Raw genomic sequence first — 22,374 nt, 5'->3', positions numbered from 1 at the left:
TGTGTGTATATATATATATATATAAATAATTATTATTAATTTCAGAGAGGAAGGGAGAGGGAGAGAGATAGAAACATCAATGATGAGAGAGAATCATCGATTGGTTGCCTTCTGCACGCCCCCTACTGGGGATAGCAACCCAGCATGTGCCGTTGATGGGAATCGAACCTGGCACCGTTAGTCCACCGGCTGATGCGCTATCCACTGAGCAAACTCGGCTAGGGCTCTCTAAATGTTCTCTTTAATAGCATCCTATTTTAATTTCTTGGCTGTAATATCTCATTTCACTAAGGATACAAAAAATTTTGAATGTTTTAACATTTTAAATATTTTTATCTGTTTCTTCTCAGTACTGTTTTCTTCTTAAGTCCCTGTCTGATGAGCCCTGACTATCCATCAGCACTAACATGCTAATCAGAAGCTCTGTCTACTTGAGAAAGTTGTTTGCCAAATGATTGGTTTTACTACAAGGTAATGAGTCAATGAGTTGTTTTTTTATCCCCAAAAGTCAGTATCTATAAGTCTGTTTGCTGGCTGGCTCATCCCAGAGACAAATGCTCCAATCTCTTCTCTAGAGCATACAGGGGTGGGCAAAAGTAGGTTAATAATAATAATAATAATAATAATAATAAATATAATAATTACTTAACACATAATAATACAAGAACAAACTGTTTTGAGTGCTCATAACTGTAAGCCTACTTTTGCCAACCCCCATATATACCTGACTGCCATGTTCTGAGAACAGGGCAAGAGAATAACCTCAACCTTAAGTCCCTGTTTTTTCAAAGGTGTCCTTATTTATAAAAGCTGTCCCAGCTCCAGCTATACCCAAACCTCTTGATTAAATTTCTCCCAGATCTAACCTCTAGTTTCATCTAAGGTAAAGGAATGGTGATCTCCTGGCTGCTGAGGATGAAGGACGACGCATGGGAGCCTGATGTATACACTTTCAACCATACATGCTTTCAGCTGTATACTTCATCCTTACTCTCTGAAGGAGCTGGTTCCTCTAATTTCTGAGCCAGCAGTGTAAATTGGTTTGCTCCTTTCTAACATACTCATTTTGCAGGCGCTTAGATTGCCGTTCTCAGTTCTGTTAATTTCTAGTGACTTGCTTTTACCAAAAACTTGATCAATTAGTCCTATTTTTGTCTTCTCTCATTTGTTTTCTGCTTGTGAATTTATTCCTTATGCTTTTTTTATTCCTTTAGTTTTAGTGGGCATATGCAGGAGGCAACAAATCGATGTCTCTCTCTCACATCGATGTGGTTTTTTTCCCCTCCCTCTCCCCTTCCCTTCCGTTCCCTCTAAAAATCAATGGGAAAAATATCTTCAGGTGAGGATTAAAAAAAAAGAGGACAATGCTCTGAAGTAGGGTGTGAACAATACTAAATAAACTATGTGCCACAATCTCATCACTATTTCTCATGTTTTTACTTTTGTCATGTATTCCACAGGCCTATAGAATCCTAGGATACTGTCTAGAGCACTGACTCTTTTGTACTATAAGATATAAGAAGAACAAATTACTGGAAATAGGAAATGTAATAAAGACATGAAATGCAAGTGCATTATTAGATTGAACAGACATAAAAATAACTGTCAAATTGCTATAAAATATTTTAAATGCTTGCTTTTAATTTCTATACCTAACTTATCATCTTTCTGGCATCAATTCACAGCCCATACTTTGAGTAGCTCTGGTATACAGTTGTGCTATCTAATACATGTGGTTATTGAGTCCCTGACATTTGGTTAGTGTCACCTACTGAAATAACAGCATGGATATAATTGGTTAAATATATCATTAAAATTAATTTCATCTGCTTTTTACTTTTTCAATGTGGTTACTAAAAAATTTAAAATTACATATATGGTTCAAATTATATTTCTTTTGGACAGTACTGATTTAAAGCAGGGGGTCAGCAAACTATATAGCCTGAGGACAAAATATGGCCTGTGGCCTATTTCTGTATGGACCCTGGCTAAGAATGGTTTTTCCATTTTTAAAAAATATATTTCATTGATTTTTTTACAGAGAGGAAGGGAGAGGGATAGAGAGTTACAAACATCGATGAGAGAGAAATACCGATCAGCTGCCTCCTGCACACCCCCTACTGGGGATGTACCTGCAATCAAGGTATATGCCCTTGACTGGAATCGAACCTGGGACCCTTCAGTCAGCAGTCCGACGCTCTATCCATGGAGCAAAACCGGTCAGGGCTGTTTTTTACATTTTTAAAAGGATTAATAAACAACAACAACAACAAAAAACCCACAAAGAACATTGACAGAAACCACATGTAGCCTGCAAAACCTAAATATTTGCCGTCTGGCCCTTTACAGAAAGTTTAATGACCCTGACCTACAGTCTGTAAGATTACAAACCATACCATGATAGACATTAGAATAGCAATATTCAAGAAGTCAGAGTCTCTTTTCTACATGTTTACAACATAAATTTTGTAGCTATCTAAAAATATTTCTTTGACAGCAAATTATACTTGAAAAATGGCTGTTTTAGAAAGCAACCAAACTTAAAGCCACTTATCTCCCTATACAGCTGTTTATAAGTTGAATAACCAAGAGGGACATGCAAAACACAACTGTACTTGCCAGGTTACAAAAGGCAGTTTCTAATACTGAAACTTTGGTTCAGTTTTATAAATAGAGCATGAAACTTAGTGATTTCTCTATTTCTAATCTGAATAGTGTTGATAGATTACATCGTGACAAAATACTCTAATTTAAAGAAAGACTATTATGCTTCCACACCCTTTGGGGATATAAAGTGGAATTTTTCTTGATGTGGGAAATGCTATGTGGGCGGCTGTAATACTGGGAATAAAAAAAATTCTGATAATGATTCATAGAAGAGTCCATGTAAGAATCAGGCAGGCATTTCAACTATTTTTTTTTTTTTAATGTTTTGCCTTGACATTCTCCGGAGAAGGTTTTTTTTATTTTATTATTTTTATTTATTTATTTACTGATTTGAGAGAGAAAGAAACATCAAGTTGTTGCTCCACTTATTTATGCATTCATTGGTTGTTTCTTGTATGTGCCCTGACCAGGGATGAAACCTGCAACCTTGGTGAATGTGGACAACACTCTAACCAACTGAGCTACTGGGCCATGGCCTGCATTTCAACTATCTTAATATTTACAATGTCAGTTTTGAGGTTCTTTTGTTTGTTTTGTTGTTAAATTTTAGGAAATATTTTTAGCTGAAACGCTTTGAAATCTAAATTACAACTCTATTACTTTATATAACACTAGAGGCTCAGTGCACAAAATTCGTGCACGGGGGCGGGGGGGGCGGAGAGGGAGGTGTCCCTTAGCCCAGCCTGCACCCTCTCCAATCTGGGACCCCTTAAGGGATGTCCAACTGCCCATTTAGGCCCGATCCCAGTAGGATCGGGCCTAAACGGGCAGTCGGACAGCCCTCTCACAATCTAGGACTGCTGGCTCCCAACTGCTTGCCTGCCTGCCAGCCTGATCACCCCCTAACCACTCCCCTGCCAGCCTGATTGATGCCTAACTGCTCCCCTGCCAGCCTGATTGCCCTTAACTGCCCTCCCTTGCAGGCCTGGTCCCTCCCAACTGCCCTCCCCTGCTGGCCATCTTGTGGTGGCCATCTTGTGTCCACATGGGGGCAGCCATCTTGTGTGTTGGAGTGACAATCAATTTACATATTACTCTTTTATTAGATAGGATTAGATAGGATAGAAGCCTGGTGCACGGGTGGGGTCCGGATGGTTTGCCCTGAAGGGTATCCTGGATCAGGGTGGAGGTTCCCTTGGGGCGTGGGGTGGCCTGGGTGAGGGGTCTGTGGTGGTTTGCAAGCTGGCCAAGCGGAGGCCCTGGTATCTGGGATTTATTTATCTTCTATAATTGAAACTTTGTAGCCTTGAGCACAGGCCAGGGCAGGCCAGGAAGTTTGGCTTCCTCCATCACCGGGGAAACCCAAGCCTCCTGCTTGCTCCGTGGCCACAGCCATTTTTGTTGGGATTTATTTATCTTCTATAATTGAAACTTTGTAGCCTTGAGAGGAGGCAGGGCAGGCCAGGGCAGGCGGAAAGCTTGGCTTCCTCCATTGCTGGGGAAACCCAAGTCTCCTGCTCACTCTGTGGCCGCAGCCATCTTGGTTGGATTAATTTGCATACTTGCTCGATTGACTGGTGGGCATAGTGGAGGTATGGTCAATTTGCATATTATTCTTTTATTAGATAGGATTACACGTAGCTAAAAAAGTGTTAAATTTAAACTGTATTGATTCTGGAATAAAAGTCACTCGTTCATTACAATTTTTCCATTTCCACTCCTGTATAGCTATCCTAAAAACTAACAAAAACAAATTTCTAAAAACTCATTTCTTCCTCCAAGGATAATCAGAATTTAAAACTGGTTTTATAATGCCATTTTTAACAACAGCGTTTGTTGAAAAATGATATTTAACAGGATAAGCTATAAACCAGAATTATGGAAAATTATAGGTCAAATTCCATTACTAGAAAAATTTACATACATAAAATATTAAAGACTACAGTCAATGGCCCTCTTAATGCCAAGTTGTATCTATTACAAAATTCCCACAAAACAAAATAATTAAAAGTTTCCAGGAGTTCATTTTAATGGGACTCAAGCCACACTTTATTAGAAATAAATTAATTCAGTAAGTTTTAAGACTACATGGCATGCCACAATAGTTAAAGAGGAAGAATATGACTCAACTCAAATCCTTCGTCTACTGTTTAGTCTATCTAGACTACTTAGTCATGATAATACCTTCCCAACAGAAAGTCCTTCAGTTTCAGTAACAAAAATTGGGACACATGATTGAGGAAAGTATTTCTGTGCCAAATTCAGAGTACATGAGACAGTTTAAGAGTTTCAACTTTTGATTGGTATTTCAATAATTTTTAGAAAAATAGAACTGGATGCCTATTTACTAGAATCTCTTATACTGTTATTCAATATTATGTTCAACCATACAAAATTACTGTTTTGTGGGTAATAAATGTTGATATAATTCAACCTCAGAGTTCTACTATTGGAATATACATAACATTTATATGTAATTTATACATAATCATTTAGACAATGATTTTCAACTGGTGTACCACAGGAATTTTAGTAACTAGTTTATGTGTACCATGAGATGGATTCGAAATGTCTAGCGAAATGTCTAGAAGTCAAATCTACAGGATTAATAACTGATTGGTAATAGGTAATGAAGAAGAGAGAGGTATCAAAAATGAATGCCAAGCCCGACTGCTGTGGCTTAGTAGTTGAGAATCAACCCATGCACCAGTAGGTCACCGGATGATTCCCAATCAGGGCCTGGGTTTTGGGCTTGATCCCCACCAGTAGGGGAGGGGCAAGCCAATCAATGTTTCTCTGTCATTGATGTTTCTATCTCTCTATCCTTTTCCCTTAGTCTCTCTCTAAAATCAATTTAAAAATACATAGAAAAACAAAAACAACCAATGCCAAGTTTCTGACTTGTGGAAATAGGTGGATAGAGATGCTATCCTGTTATTTCTGAGATAGGAAACACAATAGATAGAGAAGTTTTGGCAAGTGAGGGGTTGGAGAGAGTTAATAAATTCAATTTAGAAAATGCTACAGTTGAGACTGTCATTGAGATATCTAAGTAAAGCCTCATTAGTCCCTCAATGTATGTTCATATAATGGATTACTATACAGCAGGGATGATAAAGTACAGTTACTTGCATCTATACACATGAATCTTAAAAACATAGTGCTTAGAGAAATAAATCATACAGATGATATATACATTATGAATTCATTTACCTTTTAAACTGGCAAACCCCAAAATATATTGTTTAGGTATACATACATACATACATAATAAAAATATAAAAAGCAAGGAAATGGCTACCTATTTGGGGGAGGGATATGGAATTAGGGATAGGTGCTCAGGAAGCTTCGAGAACACAGGTGATTTTTTATTTATTATAGTAATGGGGACATGGTTTTTACTTATTAACTATTCTTTAAACTGCACTTACATTTTATAAACTTGTTCCTGTACATGATACATTGCATAATAAAATTTAAAAAACTATGTAGGCCACATTTTGACCACAATAGGAATTAATAACAATTATTATACAAAAAAAAAAAAAAGCCACCAGGAAAATAAAAAGTTCTCATAACTCTTAGGTAAAAAAGGAATTCAAAACTAAAAGTTACAGACTATTTAGAAAATAGCATACTCATATTTTGCAATTTTTTTCCTATATGACAATTTGGCAATATTTATCAAAACACTCTTAACTCTTCAACTTGGCACTTATTCTAGACTAGATGGTTACCCTAAAGCAGGCAAAATTTAAAACAAACAAAAAACAAACAAACAAACCAACAACCAGAAAAAAATATTAAGCTAAACTAGTTTTCTAATGTAATACAGAGGTCAGCAAACTTTTTCTGAAAAGGGCCATATAGTAAGTAAATATCTTAGGCTTTGTGGGCATGCATTCTCTGTGGAAACTATTGAACTTTGCCATTGTAGCCTGAATGCACACAGATAATATGTAAGTGAATAAGCATAACTGTTTGTCCATAAAACTTTATTTACGGTCAGTGAAATCCAAATGTCATATAATTTTTAGTGTCACAAAATATTCTTTTCCTGATTTTTCCCCCTAACCATTTAAAAATATAAATCTATTCTTAGCTCTGGGGTTGTACAAAAACAAGCAGCAGGACAGATTTACCTACACAGTTTGCCAACTTCTGATAAAGTACATCATAAAGCCTTTGATATTATATTTACTAATATTTACATTTATTCTAGAAAACAATTTGGGGAAACAATACTCTAAGAAATAAACATACCAAATAAAAGTCTAACCCTCATACCAAATAAAAGTCTAACCCTCACCTGGAATCCCACCACTTTTACTATTTTGGTAGACATCTTTCCATAAGTTCTCTTTTTTGTAAAAAGCTGTATGTAATCTTCTTTTATAATTAAAAAATATATATTTTCATGTCTGTGACTATATCCCTTCTCATTTATTGAATAGTGTTTTTCTTTTTTTTAGTTAGCTATGTCAGAAATGGCATCAGACTAGTACAAGAGAAAGACCTCTGACAGCTATATCTTTTAAATTGATCAATAAACCCAAGAGTATCTGAAGTAAACAATAAAGCAGCCCTAGCTGGTTTGGCTCAGTGGATAGAGCGTCGGCCTGGGGACTGAAAGGTCCCAGGTTCGATTCCTGTCAAGGGCATGTACCTTGGTTGCGGACACATCCCCAGTAGGGGGTGTGCAGGAGGCAGCTGATCGATGCTTCTCTCTCATTGATGTTCCTAACTCTCTATCCCTCTCCGTTCCTCTCTGTAAAAAATCAATAAAATACATTTAAAAAAAAAAAAAAAGGTCAACCTTTGTATTGAAAAAAACACACACAATAAAGCAGACAAACACTGGAAAGCTGAAAAAAGGAAATAACAATGGTAATGATGGCTATAATGACAATTTACATTACTGAATGCTAACCATGTGCCAGCACTGATATAAGCATTATACTTCTCCCAACAGTCCTATGAGTAAAAATTATCTCAATTTTATATATAGAAACTGATACAATCGAAAGATTAATAATAATCTGGAATTAAGTTTCTTTCATTATTATTAATCTATTCAGGTTTTCTATCTCTTCTTGAATCAGTTTTAGAACTGTATATTAACAACTCTAACTCTGAGGGTTATTAATAAGTTCTTTAAAACCTCAACAAATACATCATTTCTATATATTTTCAACTATGGCAGAGAACAAAAAAAGATGAAACTGATATTAAAATTTGGAAGGTAGCACATGCACACTCAAAAGAACATTACTGGTTTGTTTCTTTTGTTGTTTTGGGTAATCCTTACCTGAGGATATTTTTTTCATTACTTTTTAGAGAGAGTGGAAGCGAAGGAAAGAGTGAGGGGGAGAGAGAGAGAGAGAGTGAGAGACAGAGAGAGAGAGAGAGACAAAAAGAGAAAAAGAGAGAGAGAGAGAGAGAGAGAGAGAGAGAGAGAGAGAGAGAGAGAGAGAGAGAAACATTGATGTGAGAGAGACACATTGATTGGTTGCCTCCTGCACGCACCCCAACCAGGGCCAAGGATTGAACCTGCAACCCAGGTATGTGCTCTTGACTGGGAATTGAACCCTTGACACTTTAGTGTGCAGGCTGATGCTTTAACCACTGAACACACTAACCAGGCCTGGCTTGTTTCATTTTATTATAATGTATGAAACAATACTCTGACCAAGAGTCCAGAGTGAAAACTATATTCACAGCCTACTGCGAATATTTTGGTGTCTATACTCTATGCTTACCTATTATGAAAATCATTTTTTGTGTAGAACTTGTATACCACTCAGAAATGTTCTGATATTTTTATAACTAATGGATCTATATGACTAAGTTCTATTTCTTTGCTCAAATACTACTTTTAACCACATGGTCAGTTAAGAATGTGTTTGAAGCCATATGCTTAATTCCAGGAATGAAGTTCAAGAAGTTCTTATATTTCTTTCTGCATATTAAGAAAAATATAGTAGTCCATTTTTAAAAAGAAGAAAAAAGAAAGAGGATATAAAATCAAATTAAGAGTCACAGTATTATTATATACACTGAGTGGCCAGATTATTATGACCTCTGAACGCATAATAATCTGGCCACTCAGTGTGTATACATATATTAGAGGCCCGCTGCATGAATTCATGCATGGGTGGGGTCCGGCCAGCCTGGCCAAGGGGAGGGGACATGGGCGTTTGGCCGGCCTGCCTGCTGGTCGAACTCCTGGTCGAGGGGACAATTTGCATATTAGCCTTTTATTATATAGGATATACACTGAGTGGCCAGATTATTAGGCATTCAGAGATCATAATAATCTGGTCACTCAGTGTAGATTCTGCATTAATACCCCCAAAAAGTGATAACCTAAGGGTGGTATCTTTTTCTAGTAAAAACAAGTATCTAAAATTTGTTTCTTAAATTTTACTCACATAGTTCTAACTTCCAGTGTCATGTAGGAAGGTGTTCCAGGCCTCAAAAATCCCATTCTTAAGCCCAAATCACTTGTGGAGACATTGCCTGTGCTTTGCTTAGGGCATAAGTATGTTGAGACAGTCCATGGGACAGAGAGGAGAGGAGGCTGAACTCCAGTTTTACCACTTAAGAATACTGTGAACTTGAATGTATTCCTTCACATTTCTGAAGTTAACTTTGTCTCTTGGTAAAATAAAGATAACAATACTACATCATAGATCGGTTATGAGGAATAAAAACCATCTATAATAATAAAAGTATAATATGCTAATTAGACCGGATGTCCTTCCAGATGACCTTCCGGACGAAGCCGGGGCTGCGAAGGAAGCCTGGGTCCTGGGTGCACGCCAATGGCCGGAGGGAAGCTGGTGCCAGCACCCGGGGGAAGGCAGGCCTATTCTTGCACGAATTTCGTGCATCAGCCCTCTAGTTAACTATAAAATCTTTGGCTCATAGGAGATACTCAAGACAGTGACTTTAAAAATGATATCAGTACTATCTAGCATAAAACTTTAGCTTTTCTTTCCTTTAAAAATAATTCTCCCATTCATTTATTGTGGGTCATGCCCCAAATGTCAATATCGTCCTATGTACAGTATCTGCCAGACTGTAAGTTCTATTAATCATTTGAATTTATGTTATTTCCTAAGAAACTCTGGGGATTTCAATGTTCCTTAGCAGTTGAAGCTACAGCTCATCTACAACCTAAACTAAGCATAGCTAATCTGTATAGTACTGGGAAAGATCCAGGAACATAGTCCTCATTCTTTTTTTTTTCTTCAAAATTCCTTTTTAGTCTATAAAAACACTGCCACAATTTAAATTTTACCACATAGATATTGTACACCAGTGAAACATAAAGTCCTAATAAGTTATGCTTCATTTTCTGTGGAGAAAGTATCTTATGTAATATACTAACGAGTCTACCATTAACTGAAATGTTTCTTATCTGGCCAGTACTATTGGCAGACTGAATGGAACACAAAGAACATGTGCTTTAGCTTCTGAGGGCCCTAAAATAAAAATCAAGCACTCATTAGCTGTGTGAAATCTAAGTCTCAGCCTTTCCGTCTGAAATAGGAAAAATTACTCCTCTTTTCAAGGGTTTTTAAGAGGATAACATGACATTAGGTAATAATAGCTGAGTATATAATAGGGGCTCAAAAATGGTAGCTTCTGTTATACAACCAATCTAAGGTAAGAGAAGCTACATGTTGGTGCTAGTAGCAAAAAACAAAGCTGTTTATGGCTAGGGAGAGATTATTGATGAGTTAGTCCTGCCTTTATCCCCCTCCTCAAGGCAGGCTACTTTTAAATATAAAGAAAAGTGTCCTGGCTGGTTGTGCTCAATGGTTTGAGCATCGGCCCGTGGACCGAAGGCAACCAATCAATGTGCTTCTTTCACATTGACATTTCTCTCTCGCTCTCCTGCTCCTCTCCCTCCCTTCCACTTTCTCTAGGAAATCAATGGGAAAAAAGAACCTTGGGTGAGGATTCAAAATAAAATAAAATAAAAAAGGTAAAGAAGGGACTTTGTTTTGTGCCATGCTTGGTACATAGTAAATGTTCAATATATGAATTAGGTGACGATATACAAAAGTTTGTGAAACTAAGTCATTAACATGGAAGCTGAAGGAAAAAAAAAAGGTAAATAGAAGAGTAAGTGAAGAAAAATAACAAGAAGACTACCGTTTCTGGTAGTCTAGGATTTTTCAGACAACCTCCTCGCTGAAAACAATTAAAAGTCCTTAGATCCAAAAATCCCAAAATAGCTTAAAATAAAAAGCTGACAAGATGGTGGGAAACAGTCAGACCAAATTCTAGGGACAATTTGGAACCCAATAAGAACCCTCTAAAGACAATGATCCTGAGGGCACTTGCAGGTAGAGTTCAACAAGTTAGGTCTTTGGTTTCAGTGGCCTCACAGGATTAGGGGAACAAATTTCAAAGCACAGATTCCTCAAAAGGTGGAAAGCCCCAGGATCCCAAGGGGCTATAACCTCAATCAAAGGTAAACAATAACTAAAACCAAACCCAAAACCCACCCCCAGGAGACTGAAGAGAAGGTTATTTTAGCCCAGAGAGAAGTGAGAAAAAAAGAATGGCGGGTAAAACATCTGAGGATATAGATCCCTAAGAAGTTGGACCAGCCTAGGTAGAGTTTGCAGTCTGGGTTTGCATGGACTCCTAATCCAGGGAACTTCAAGCTGTGAAATTCTTTAAAAATATTCCTCGGTTAGGGATACCTTCACATATCTTAAAAGAAGGAAAGATAAACCCTCACTGAAGGAAGACATCTTCATTCTAGGCCTCAAAGAATACTCACAAGTAATTTTAAGGACAATAAGCAGGAGGTAGATTCAAACATAACTACACAGAAGACATGACTGAAAACAAGAGTCTACAGGAGATAAAAGTATCAGTAGTCAAATTCTTTCCAAAAAGAAAACTTTGGACCCAAATTACTTCATTGGTGAATTCTATCTTTATTTAAGGAAAAACAAAATATTCCAATCTTACACAAGCTCTTCAGAGATCAGAAGAGAGAAACATCCTCCAACTTATTTTATTTGGCTAATATAACCTAATACCAAAGTCTAACAAGGAAACTTTGAGAAAAAAGGATATAGGCCAATCTCAATCATGAGTATAGATATAAGTTTTTTAAACAAAATATTATCAAGCTGCATCTAACAGTATATAAAAATGGTCAAGTTAGACATATCTTAGGAATATAAGGTTGCATTAACATTAGAAAATCAATTAGTATAATTCATCATACTGACAGTTACAGAACAAGAAAATTTGTAGCTCATGACATGTAGAAGAGCATTTAATAAAATCCAACACCCATTTGTTAAGAAAATATTTAGCAAACTAAGAGTGAAAACTAAACATTGCCTAACTTAATAAAGAACATTTCTAAAAAATGACAGCTAACCTCATCCTTGATGAAATGCTGAGACTGGAATAAGACAAGATGCTTATTATCATCACTTCTACTCTACATTGTAATAAAGGTTCTAGTCAGCGGAATAAGGCAAGTTAAGAAATAAAAGGCAGTGATTAATTTTATCTCTATAGATTTGAAAGGAACAAACAGTTATTATTTCTGGATAAAATAACTGTGCATTTCAAAAATCCAAAATCATCTACCAAAAAATGATTAGAATAAGAATTTGAAAAGTTGGTAGATACAAATCCTTTATAATAAAATCCTAATATGCTAAGTGTCTGGTCATCCATTCAACCAATCAAAGTGTAAGATGGACCAGACACGCCCTGTAGCCCTCCCTCATCCCTCCCCGGTCCCAATTGTGCACCAGTGGGCCTGGCCTGTGCCCTCTCGCAATCCGAGACCCTTCAGGGGATGTAGGGTCTGCCCCCTGGTGGTCAGTGCACTCCCACAGGGGGAGTGCCACTCAGCCAGAAGCCGGGCTCATAGCTGGCGAGCACAGCAGCAGTGGCAGGAGCCTCTCCCGCCTCCGTGGCAGCGCTAAGGATGTCCAACTGCCCTATGGGGTGTGGGCCTAAGCCGTCAGTCAGACATCCCTCAAGGGCTCCCGGACTGTGAGAGGGCACAGGCTGGGCTGAGGAGACCACCACCCCGCCCCGAGTGCACGAATTTCATGGACTGGGCCTCTAGTCCTATCTAATAAAAGAGTAATATGCAAATTGACTGTCACTCCAACACACAAGATGGCTGCCCCCATGTGGTCAAAGATGGCTGCCCCATGTGGACACAAGATGGCCGCCACAAGATGGTCAGCAGGGAAGGGCAGCTGGGGGGGACCAGGCCTGCAGGGGAGGGCAGTTGGGGGGGAACCAGGCCAGCAGGGGAGGGCAGTTAGGGGCAATCGGCTGGCAGGAGAGCAGTTAGGCATCAATCAGGCTGGCAGGGGAGTGGTTAGGGGGTGATCAGGCTGGCAGGCAGAAGCGGTTAGGGGCAATCAGGAAGGCAGGCAGGTGAGTGGTTGGCAGATGAGTGGTTGGGAGACAGCAGTCCTGGATTGTGAGAGGGATGTCCCACATTGGAGAGGCAGGCTTGGCTGAAGGACACCCCCCCCCCCCCCCGGGCCTCTAGTCTATATATATATAAAAGGCTAAAATGCTAAGTGTCCTTCCCCCTGTCCGGGTAATGACGTCACATAGCAACTTCCCAGCTTCCTTTCCCTAGCGACTAGCCTCCTTTCGGTTTCTTCAGCCCAGGAACACGACTTACTTTATAGCCAGGTGCAAACACTTTACACTATAACCAAATGTCTGTGAAGCGTTTTCCTGTGCCTCATCTCATTTGATCCTCACAGAAGTCCTTAAGTAGGTAGATAGGCGACTCAGTGGAATCCTATTTTCTTTTCATTAGCCAGAAAATGGAGATTTAGAATGTTTAGAAACTTGACCCGACTGAAAAGAAGAAATGGTGGACCTTGAAAATGACTTCAGGTTTTCTCACTGCACAGAATATAGTCAAACACTGCTACAGTTAAGTATTTTACCTTTGTTCTCCCTGCATGATCTACAATAATAATCTGCTTTGTGTTGATATTTACTGCTGTGTTGCTGACAATTACCTGAAAGAGAAGTTGGGGTGCTTCACTGGGCTGAAAAAAGTTCAGCTAAATCAGAAAGCAGGTTTAATTAAGCAAGTTTGCTCTATATCTATAAAAGGCTAAGTTGACTCGTGCATGCGCGATACATATAAAATTCTTGCTGGTGCCAATTGCACGTGTGTGTTTCCATCTGTCATTATCGATAGTGAATCTGGTTGACACTTCTATTATAGAGAAAGGGCAAATAGCAATATTAAAATATTTCTTCTAATTAATTTTCTTTCAATGTGCATGAATTCGTGTACCAGGCCACTAGTCAGTATATAAAATATCTATTGTGTCAGCAACAAAGAGAAAATGAAATGTAAAAATATGTACCATTTGCTGTTAAGTACCTAGGCAAATCTCTCCTGGAATATTTAAAAAGTATGATCTATAAGGGGAAAGAATGATAAATTATATTACATTAAAATTAGGAACTACTCTAGTTATCAAAAACACAGGGTAGGAAACAAAATTCTGAACACACAATATTGATTAAGAGACTAAAAGACTAATATCCAGAAAATATAAAGAACTCCTAAAAATCAGTAAGAACAGACCAGATAACCAAGTAAAAAAGTGGGTAAAGGCTTTAATAGGCACATCACAAGAAGAAATCCAAATATAAAAGAGGGGATCATCCTCCTTAATAAAACCAAAAGAGATACCATTCTCTTGCCCAAATATTTAAGTTTGTCAATACCAAGTGATGGTGAGAATGTGAAACAACAGGAATGCTCATATTCTGTTGGGTGAGAATAAATTGCTATAACCATTTTCGCAAACAGTTTGGTATTATGCTGTGAATGGAAAATATAAATTTACTATGATCCAGCAATTCCACTCATAAATTTAGACCTTGAGATACTGATACCCATGCATACCAAGAAAAATATACAATAATGGTCATAGCTGAGTTTTTCAATATTATGAAACAGAACAGAATACACAAATTATGTATATTCATATAGTAGGATAGTATGTGTACAATGGATTAGAGAAATGAAATGTTATACACAAATGAATGAATGGCACAAAAATAAGTCAGACACAAAAGACTATATATTGACATATATACATATGTCTGTATATGTGTCTATACAAGATGTAAACTACATCTTTAAGGATGTAAACTTTTGAGAGAAGGAAAAATGCAAGAATATGGCTACTTCTGGGGAATGGAAAGGATAGAGACATGTAGGGTTTGACTGGAAAGGGCACATAGCACAAGTACGGTAGACTGGCAATGTTCTATTTCTTAATTTGGGTGGTGAATGCCTTATAATTACCCATTAAACTGTACCTTTATATATATATTTACACACTGTTCTGTATATGTTAGATTTCATCATGGGAAATAAAGAACAACAAAAAAGAATACACAGAGATCAAAAAAAGCAGAAAGCAGTATTTGTTGTAGGTATTAGTACTAGCAAAGGGCTACTTAACAATCTTTAGGTATCTTCAGTGAAACCCAAATAATAGTCTATCTCTACACTAGACTATTATTTCTTTCATTATATTACCTTTATCATTACTGTTACATATTATATCTTAACAAAATTTCGAATCTAATTATAAGAGAAATAGTCCTTTGCCAAGTTTTTTCTACTTGACTCCATATGGCTGCTACATACACAGAGAGCTAGTTCGAAAGAGAAAGCCATAAACATTTGGCACAGCAGATATAACTAAATGTTCCACTAAAAATGACCCATAAAACATTCAATTACATAGTGGTAGATTTACTTTAAATCTTATGAGGTTAAACTACATATTAAGTAGTTAATTCAGTAACTTAACTTACATTATTCAAGAACGTAAGTATCCTTTATATAACATTTTTCTGCCACAATTTCTATTCAGATATTTTTTTTTTATGAAAGAATCTAAGTTTTGCCCTGTTCTGCATCTTACTAGCCATATAAGGCAATTTGGATTACACTTTCTTACTTAATAGTATGGGAGAACTTCAGTTTCCTGGATGTAATTTATGTATTTCATCTATTTAACTAACCTAGTCCCTTCAATTGAAATGAAGCTAATGGGGAAAAATTTTTATTTGATTTTAAGTGTGTGTGTATATATATATATATATGTATATATATATATATGAATGTATGTTCTTGTCTTTACAGTTATAATCAGGTATTTTCTAGAACCAACTGTTACCTCCTTGAGTACAGCTGGATTTTTATGGGAAGCACATTTGCAGTCCTTATATTCCACCCACTTTTTAGTCCACTAATGGCCTACAAAAAATTTCTCAATTTGGCTATTCTTCATCGCCCCTCAAATTCATGTCTAAAATTAACTTAAGCTTTCTCCCAAATTGGGATACCATCAGAACCACGTTTCTGTGGAATTTCTTAGAAAAATGTTATAATTTTCCAATAACACAATTATATTTATTTATTATTTTTAAATATGGTTTTTATTGATTTTAGAGAGAGAGGAAGGGGAAGGGAGAAACATCGATGGGAGAAACATGAATCAGCTGCCTCCTGCAAGCCCCCTGACTAGGAATTGAACCAGTGACCTTTCGGTTCATGAGACGATGTCATCCACTCTGGCCAGGCAACACCATTATATTTAATGTTACCAAGTTGACAATTTCTTTTCCAAAATGGCTCTCAAATTTACCTTTGCTCTGCACCTTCACTGCCAGTAACCTTGTCCAGGTTTCTATTGCTACATTCCTAGATTTCTACAACACCTCAGTCTCTCCTCTCTTCCTATACTCATACCACCACCAGACATTTCCTTTCAGCAACATTCAACAGTTGCACACATCTTGTGCCTGACTTTCACTGACTGACATCCATAATTAGGCCCCATTTTATCCAAACTTAATTCTCCTTACTCTGAAACACCTCCACCACTACTCTGTCCTTCACTATTCAATTCTATTTTTAATGTCTACATCAAGTTCTAATTTCTCTAAAAGGGTTTATTACTAACGCTACAATTTGTTGTTTTCTTCTCAGATCGTTTCAGGCATATTAATTTTATCTCTGTAACAGTACACCTAGGGGAGAAATAAAAAACTTTACATCAGATTTTTTAGGAAAAGATAAAAAGGTGTCAAGGCCAAGGTGCTCTATTCTATTCTGGTACTTGGGTCTTGGCTCAGATAACTAAATCAACAGCTGGTCTGTGAGCTGGCTAGTGAAGTATGACTCATTCTGCCAAATGGATTAAACAATTAGCTGCAATGGGAAAGTGTCTATGAAATTCTATTTAAACCTCTGGGCATGTATTCTATGTAAGTAATTATTTGAAAGCTTGGTCAGAGAATTTTAGTAAAAGAATTTGATTGCTAATTTGGATAATGTGCCTAGTGGGATAGAGGCCAAAACTCAGAGTTTACTAGGCAATCAAACATTCAATAATTATTATTTGATAACAAGAGGTCAGGTGATAGGAATGGGGCTAATTTTCCTTATTCCACCTATTCTTAACCCTTTTCTCTTGAATGTTATAGAAATTTTATAAAAGCAAAATCACTAAGCTACAGCTGTAAAAATTTCTTTCTCATTGTCCAGTCATGGTAAAACCTTCATATTTAAAAGGATAGGGATTAATAGGTTGAACTCACCTGTGTCTTTACCATAAATCAAGAAATTCTCCATTAAAAGAAAATCTAATATTTTCTTGTGAAAAGCCACTATATTTTCTTCCAATTCCACTCTTGTACCTAGATTTGACACCAAGATAATGTTTTCCATAACTTAATTTTATGTTTTAATTTATACTTCAGAAACTATGATTAGGAGAAGTGTTGATTACTTCCCATAGTAAGTTCCTAATGTAGATGATTGTTTTTATCTTCTTTGTACTTTCCTTATATAAAGGTATGTAATTATATGGTTTCTATTTGGGGGTAGTGGTGGTGAAATTACAATAGAATAAGACACTATTTGTATTGAAAATACTTGTAGCATGTAAACTTACAAAAAAACAAAAAAACAAACAGTGTAATACAGCAACCCAAGCATCCAGATGAAAGGATAAAAAAAAAATGTGGTACAATCTATAATGGAATATATTCAGCTTTAAAAGGAAAATAAATTCTGCCCTCACCAGTGTGGCTCAGTTGGTTGAGCATCATTCCAGACACTAAGAAAGAGGTTGCCAGTTTGATTCCTGGTCAGGGCACAGGCCTGGGTTGCTGGCTCCATCCCCAGTAGGGGGCATGCAGGAGGCAGCAGATAGATGTTTCTCTCTCACATTGATGTTTCCCCTTCCCCCTCTTTTCTTTCTCTTCCCCTCTCTCCCTCCCTTCTTCTCTCTAAAATCAATAAAAACATAATTTTTTTTTAAAAAAAAAGAAATTTTGATACATGCTGCATCATGGATGAACCTTGATGATATTATGCTACATGAAATAAGCCAATCACAAAAGGACAAATATTGCCTGATTCCTCTTATATGAGGTTCCTAGAATAGTCAAATTCAGAGACAGAAAGTAGAATGATGGTTGCCAGAGGCTGGGGGCAGGAGGAAATGGGGAGTTAGTGTTTAATGGGTACAGAGTTTCAGTGGGAAAGAGAAGAAAGCTCTGGTGATGGTTGGTAGTAATTAGTGCACAACAATGTGAATGTGCTTTAATGCCACAGAAAGGTATACTTAAAAATAGTAAAAATGGTATCATTCATGTATATTTTATCACCATGAAAAGGCAGTATAACACAGAGAAGAATATACAACCTTTTAAGTAAATACAACCTTTTGTGTTCTCTCTGTGTGGTTGATAAATTTTGAAAAGCAGCTATGCTATTACTGAAGTATCCACTTCTCTCCACATAATAGAGAACATAGAAAAAAGTTAAGTCTAAGAAATCAGTGTCTACATAAGCAATCACTCTTGCTCACAGGAGTACTTAAATATTGCCTTCTTATGTCTCTGATAATTTTGCTGTAATCTTCTTGAATGTCTTTATCCATTCACTCAATACTTTATGAGCACAGACTAGGTACTAAACTTTATGTAAGCTGCTAGAAATAAATAAAAAAAGAAAGAATATCATAATCTCTGAGAAGTACACAATCTAGTAGACAAGGCAAACTAATTATTATACAACCTAAATGCTAATTAATTAAAGGCCTGTTGGGAATTCAAAGCACAAAGCAACTCCTCTAGCTGGGGAAGCGTAACACACTGCTTGTTGTACCCCCTACTTGTTCTTCCTTTCTTCCATCTATATATATAAAAGCCTAAGCGACCATTATGACCGGTCGATCTCTCGACTGGTTGCTATGACAATGCACTGACCACCAGGGGGCAGAGGCTCAACACATGACCTGCCCCCTGGTGGTCAGTGCACTCCCACAGCGGGAGCGCTGCTCAGCCAGAAGTCGGGCTCACAGTTAGCGAGCGCAGCTGCAGCAGCGGGAGCCTCTCCTGTCTCTGCGGCAGCACTACCAAGCGGTGGTGGTGGCAGCAGTGGCGGCAGGCATAGCGGGGCGGGGATGAGTGGCAGCAGAGCTGTGCCTGGCCCCAGCTCGGGCTCCTCTCCAGCCACCTGCCGCTTTGCACACTGCTACATCCCTCAGGGGATGTCGAACTGCCGGTTTAGGCCAAGACTGCGGGGATCGGGCCTAAACCAGCAGTCCGACATCCCCCGAGGGGTCCCAGATAGCAAGAGGTCACAGGCTAGGCTGAGGGACCCAACTGATGCACGAATCTGTGCACCGGGCCTCTAGTAATAATATAATTAGCTAGCACACAGTTGCCAAGAACAAAGACATATTATTCAAGCCAATGAGATGCAAGCAGAAATGTCGTGTGGGAGCTTTAGGGAAACTTTAAGAGACAGCTTGCATAAGACCTTTCATTTTTGTTCCTTCATACTCATGCTGCTTAAAACAAAGATACCTCAACTTTGGGCCAGGAGGACAAAGGTCTGAGAGATATGAGAGATTCTGAAGCAGTTAGCTGGAAACTACTTCCTTAGTGATTTTGTGAAGAGCTGTCATTTCAGGCTTACACTGCAAATTCCCTATTTTTATAGGAGAAAAATAAATTCTCTCGTTTTTAGGTCATTGTTATTCTGGTGGTTCAGTTACATGTCACTGTACATAATTCTAACGAACGCAGGGGGTCAGGGAAGGCTTCACAGAAAAGGTGATGTCAAGCAAGGTTTTGAAGAATGAACAGTTACTTGCCAAGTGGAGAAAGGCATTTCCGTTTCAGGCAGCTAATGTAAAGGCACAGACGCAGGAAAGGGTCTGACTTTCCAAAGGATGAGGAATGGTTCAGATGACTGATGTATAAGGTAGGTGGAATGAAGTAAAAGAAAAAGCACTCCGAAAGTTAGAGAAACAGACATAAAGAGTATTCTTCCATGCCATGCTGAAAAAGATGCTTTTACTCCTATATTTGGTCATCTATAATAACAAAAGCGTAATATGCTAATTAGACCAGTCGTCCTTCCCTGGACGAAGCCGGGGCTGCAAAGGAAGCTGGGTCCCAGGTGCCTGCCGGCAGCCACAGGGAAGCCCAGGCCCCAGGTGCCAGAGGGAAACCGGTGCTGGCAGCCGAGGGAAGGAAGGCCTACTCTTGCACAAATTGCGTGCATCGGGCCTCTAGTATTAAATGATTATGAATTCAGATGATCCTCCGCATATTTTAGAAGACCCAAATGCCTCTGTCAGAAAACAAAGCAGTATGGATTAAGGTATGGTAAGGGAGAGAAACTTAGTTCTATAAGAGAAAGGCACAGTAGTATTTCTGTACATGCTGAGGACTAGAAGAAATAATACTTGGCAGAAAGAAAAGATTAGGACTCCTGAAATAGTTAAGGGAGAGGAATCTGACAACAAAGAAAAGAAAAGCATACATATAATTTGGCAATGTCTGGCTGAGGTAAAGATTGGAATACCTGCTGTTTAAAGTAAACTGAGGTCAATGAATTACAGTGTAACTATGAGCATCTGATTATAATACATTTTATTTTTATTATCTGCCTGCACCCATTGTATCCTTTTACAAATGGCTGTCATAGCTGAACAGCATCTAGCTATAATAGGAACCTGGTATTTGATGATCAAATACCTTTTCCTATCAAAGAAGAGTTAAAAATATGAGTAAGGGAGAAAAAAAATCAGTGCTCCTTATGTTTGTTTTAATTTTTACTCAAGCAGGTAGTATTCTTTTATTTTTCTGTAATATCATGTATTATTTTTGTAAACTTATAGTTTTAAAAACAACCATGTATGCCCAATCAAAAAATAAAAAGTGGCAGCAACTATTACCTCATAGAAGTATCAGAGACAAAATTATTGAGAGGGTCTATGGCCTCTGTGAATACATCATTTATCCCAACTTGCAGGAGACAATAAACAGACATCAACATTGAGATGAGGCAATGTTGGAATTACCTGATGAAGATCTTAAAGCAGCTATTACCAAAAATGCTCCAAAGAAGGGCAAACATTCTTGAAATGAATAGAAAGACTCAGCGAAGGAAAAGAACCAAATGGAAATTTGAAAGTGAAAAATACAGTAATTCACTTCAAGTCTCAATTTTTCTGTGAATACAAGTTTTCATTTCTCTAGGGATTGGGAGGGGGTAGGGTGAATGGGGAGATATTGGTCAAGGAGATGACAAAAGGAAGTCAGTGAACTTGAAGACTGATTGATAGAAATTATCTAGTCTGAACATCAAATAGAACAAAACATGAAAAGAGCCTCAAGAACCTTTGGGATAACGAAGGTCTAATATTGATGTTACTGGCATCCTAAAAGAAGAGTGGAAGAGTGCAATGCACAAAAGTATTTAAGAAAATAATGACTTTTAAAGTTTTCAAACTTGGTAAAAGACACAACATATATACAGATTTGAGAAGCTCAGAGGACCAAAAAAGAACAAACCCCCATGAAATCCATGCCCAGACACATCATAATCAAACTGATAAAAACTCAAGACAAAGGAAAACTTGGAAAGCAGCCACACACACACACACACACACACACACACACACACACACACACAAAAGTAATATACTATTTATAGGGTAACAGCAATTTGAATGGATCTAAATTTCTCATCAGAAACCATGAAGTGCAGAAAGAAATGGCATATTTTTAAAAGACTTAAAGAACTGTCAACACAGAATTTCTATATCCAGTGAATATATTCTTCAGAAATTAAGGCAAAATAAAGACACTCTCAGGTGAAGGTAAAATTAAGAGAATTCATGGCCAGCAGATATACTCTAAAAGAATTACTAAATGGCAGAAAGAAAATGATGCCAAGAAAAAAAATGGAACATTAGTAATGAAGAAAGAACAAAGAAATGATAACCATCTGAGTAAATATAATAAATTATTTTTCTCTTCTTGAACGTTTGGCAGTTAAAAGCAAAAACTATAATGTCTGATGGAGTTTTCTGTGTATGTATAAGTAATATATAAGAAAATAAAATAAAAAAGGAGGAGGGTAAAGAGACATAAATAGTGTTAGGACTTCTACATCCCACTCAAGTGGAAAAATATTTATTCTAAGTAGACTATGAAAATTTAAATATGTATATTATAATCCCTAAGCAACCATACACACAGACACTAGAAAGAGATATAGTAAAAAAAAATCACATAATAGATAAATTAAAATGGAATACTAAAAACTGTTCAAATAACCCAAAATAAGGCAGGAAGTGAAAAAAAGTGGTACAAAACCAAAGTCCCTTATACTAT

At 37.4% G+C, this 22,374-nt stretch overlaps 1 protein-coding gene across 3 annotated transcripts in view; it reads right to left on the bottom strand.

The window, feature by feature from the left end:
* SOCS5 (suppressor of cytokine signaling 5) overlaps positions 1–22,374 on the bottom strand; it is a 48,334-nt gene that overhangs the window by 5,760 nt on the left and 20,200 nt on the right. The gene's annotated exons all lie outside the window — the stretch shown is intronic.

This window comes from Eptesicus fuscus, chromosome 16 (assembly GCF_027574615.1).
Source record: "Eptesicus fuscus isolate TK198812 chromosome 16, DD_ASM_mEF_20220401, whole genome shotgun sequence".
Classification (NCBI taxonomy): Eukaryota; Metazoa; Chordata; class Mammalia; order Chiroptera; family Vespertilionidae; genus Eptesicus; species Eptesicus fuscus.
The sequence above is the reverse complement of the archived record's forward strand: the minus strand, read 5'-3'. Positions and strand labels throughout refer to the sequence as shown.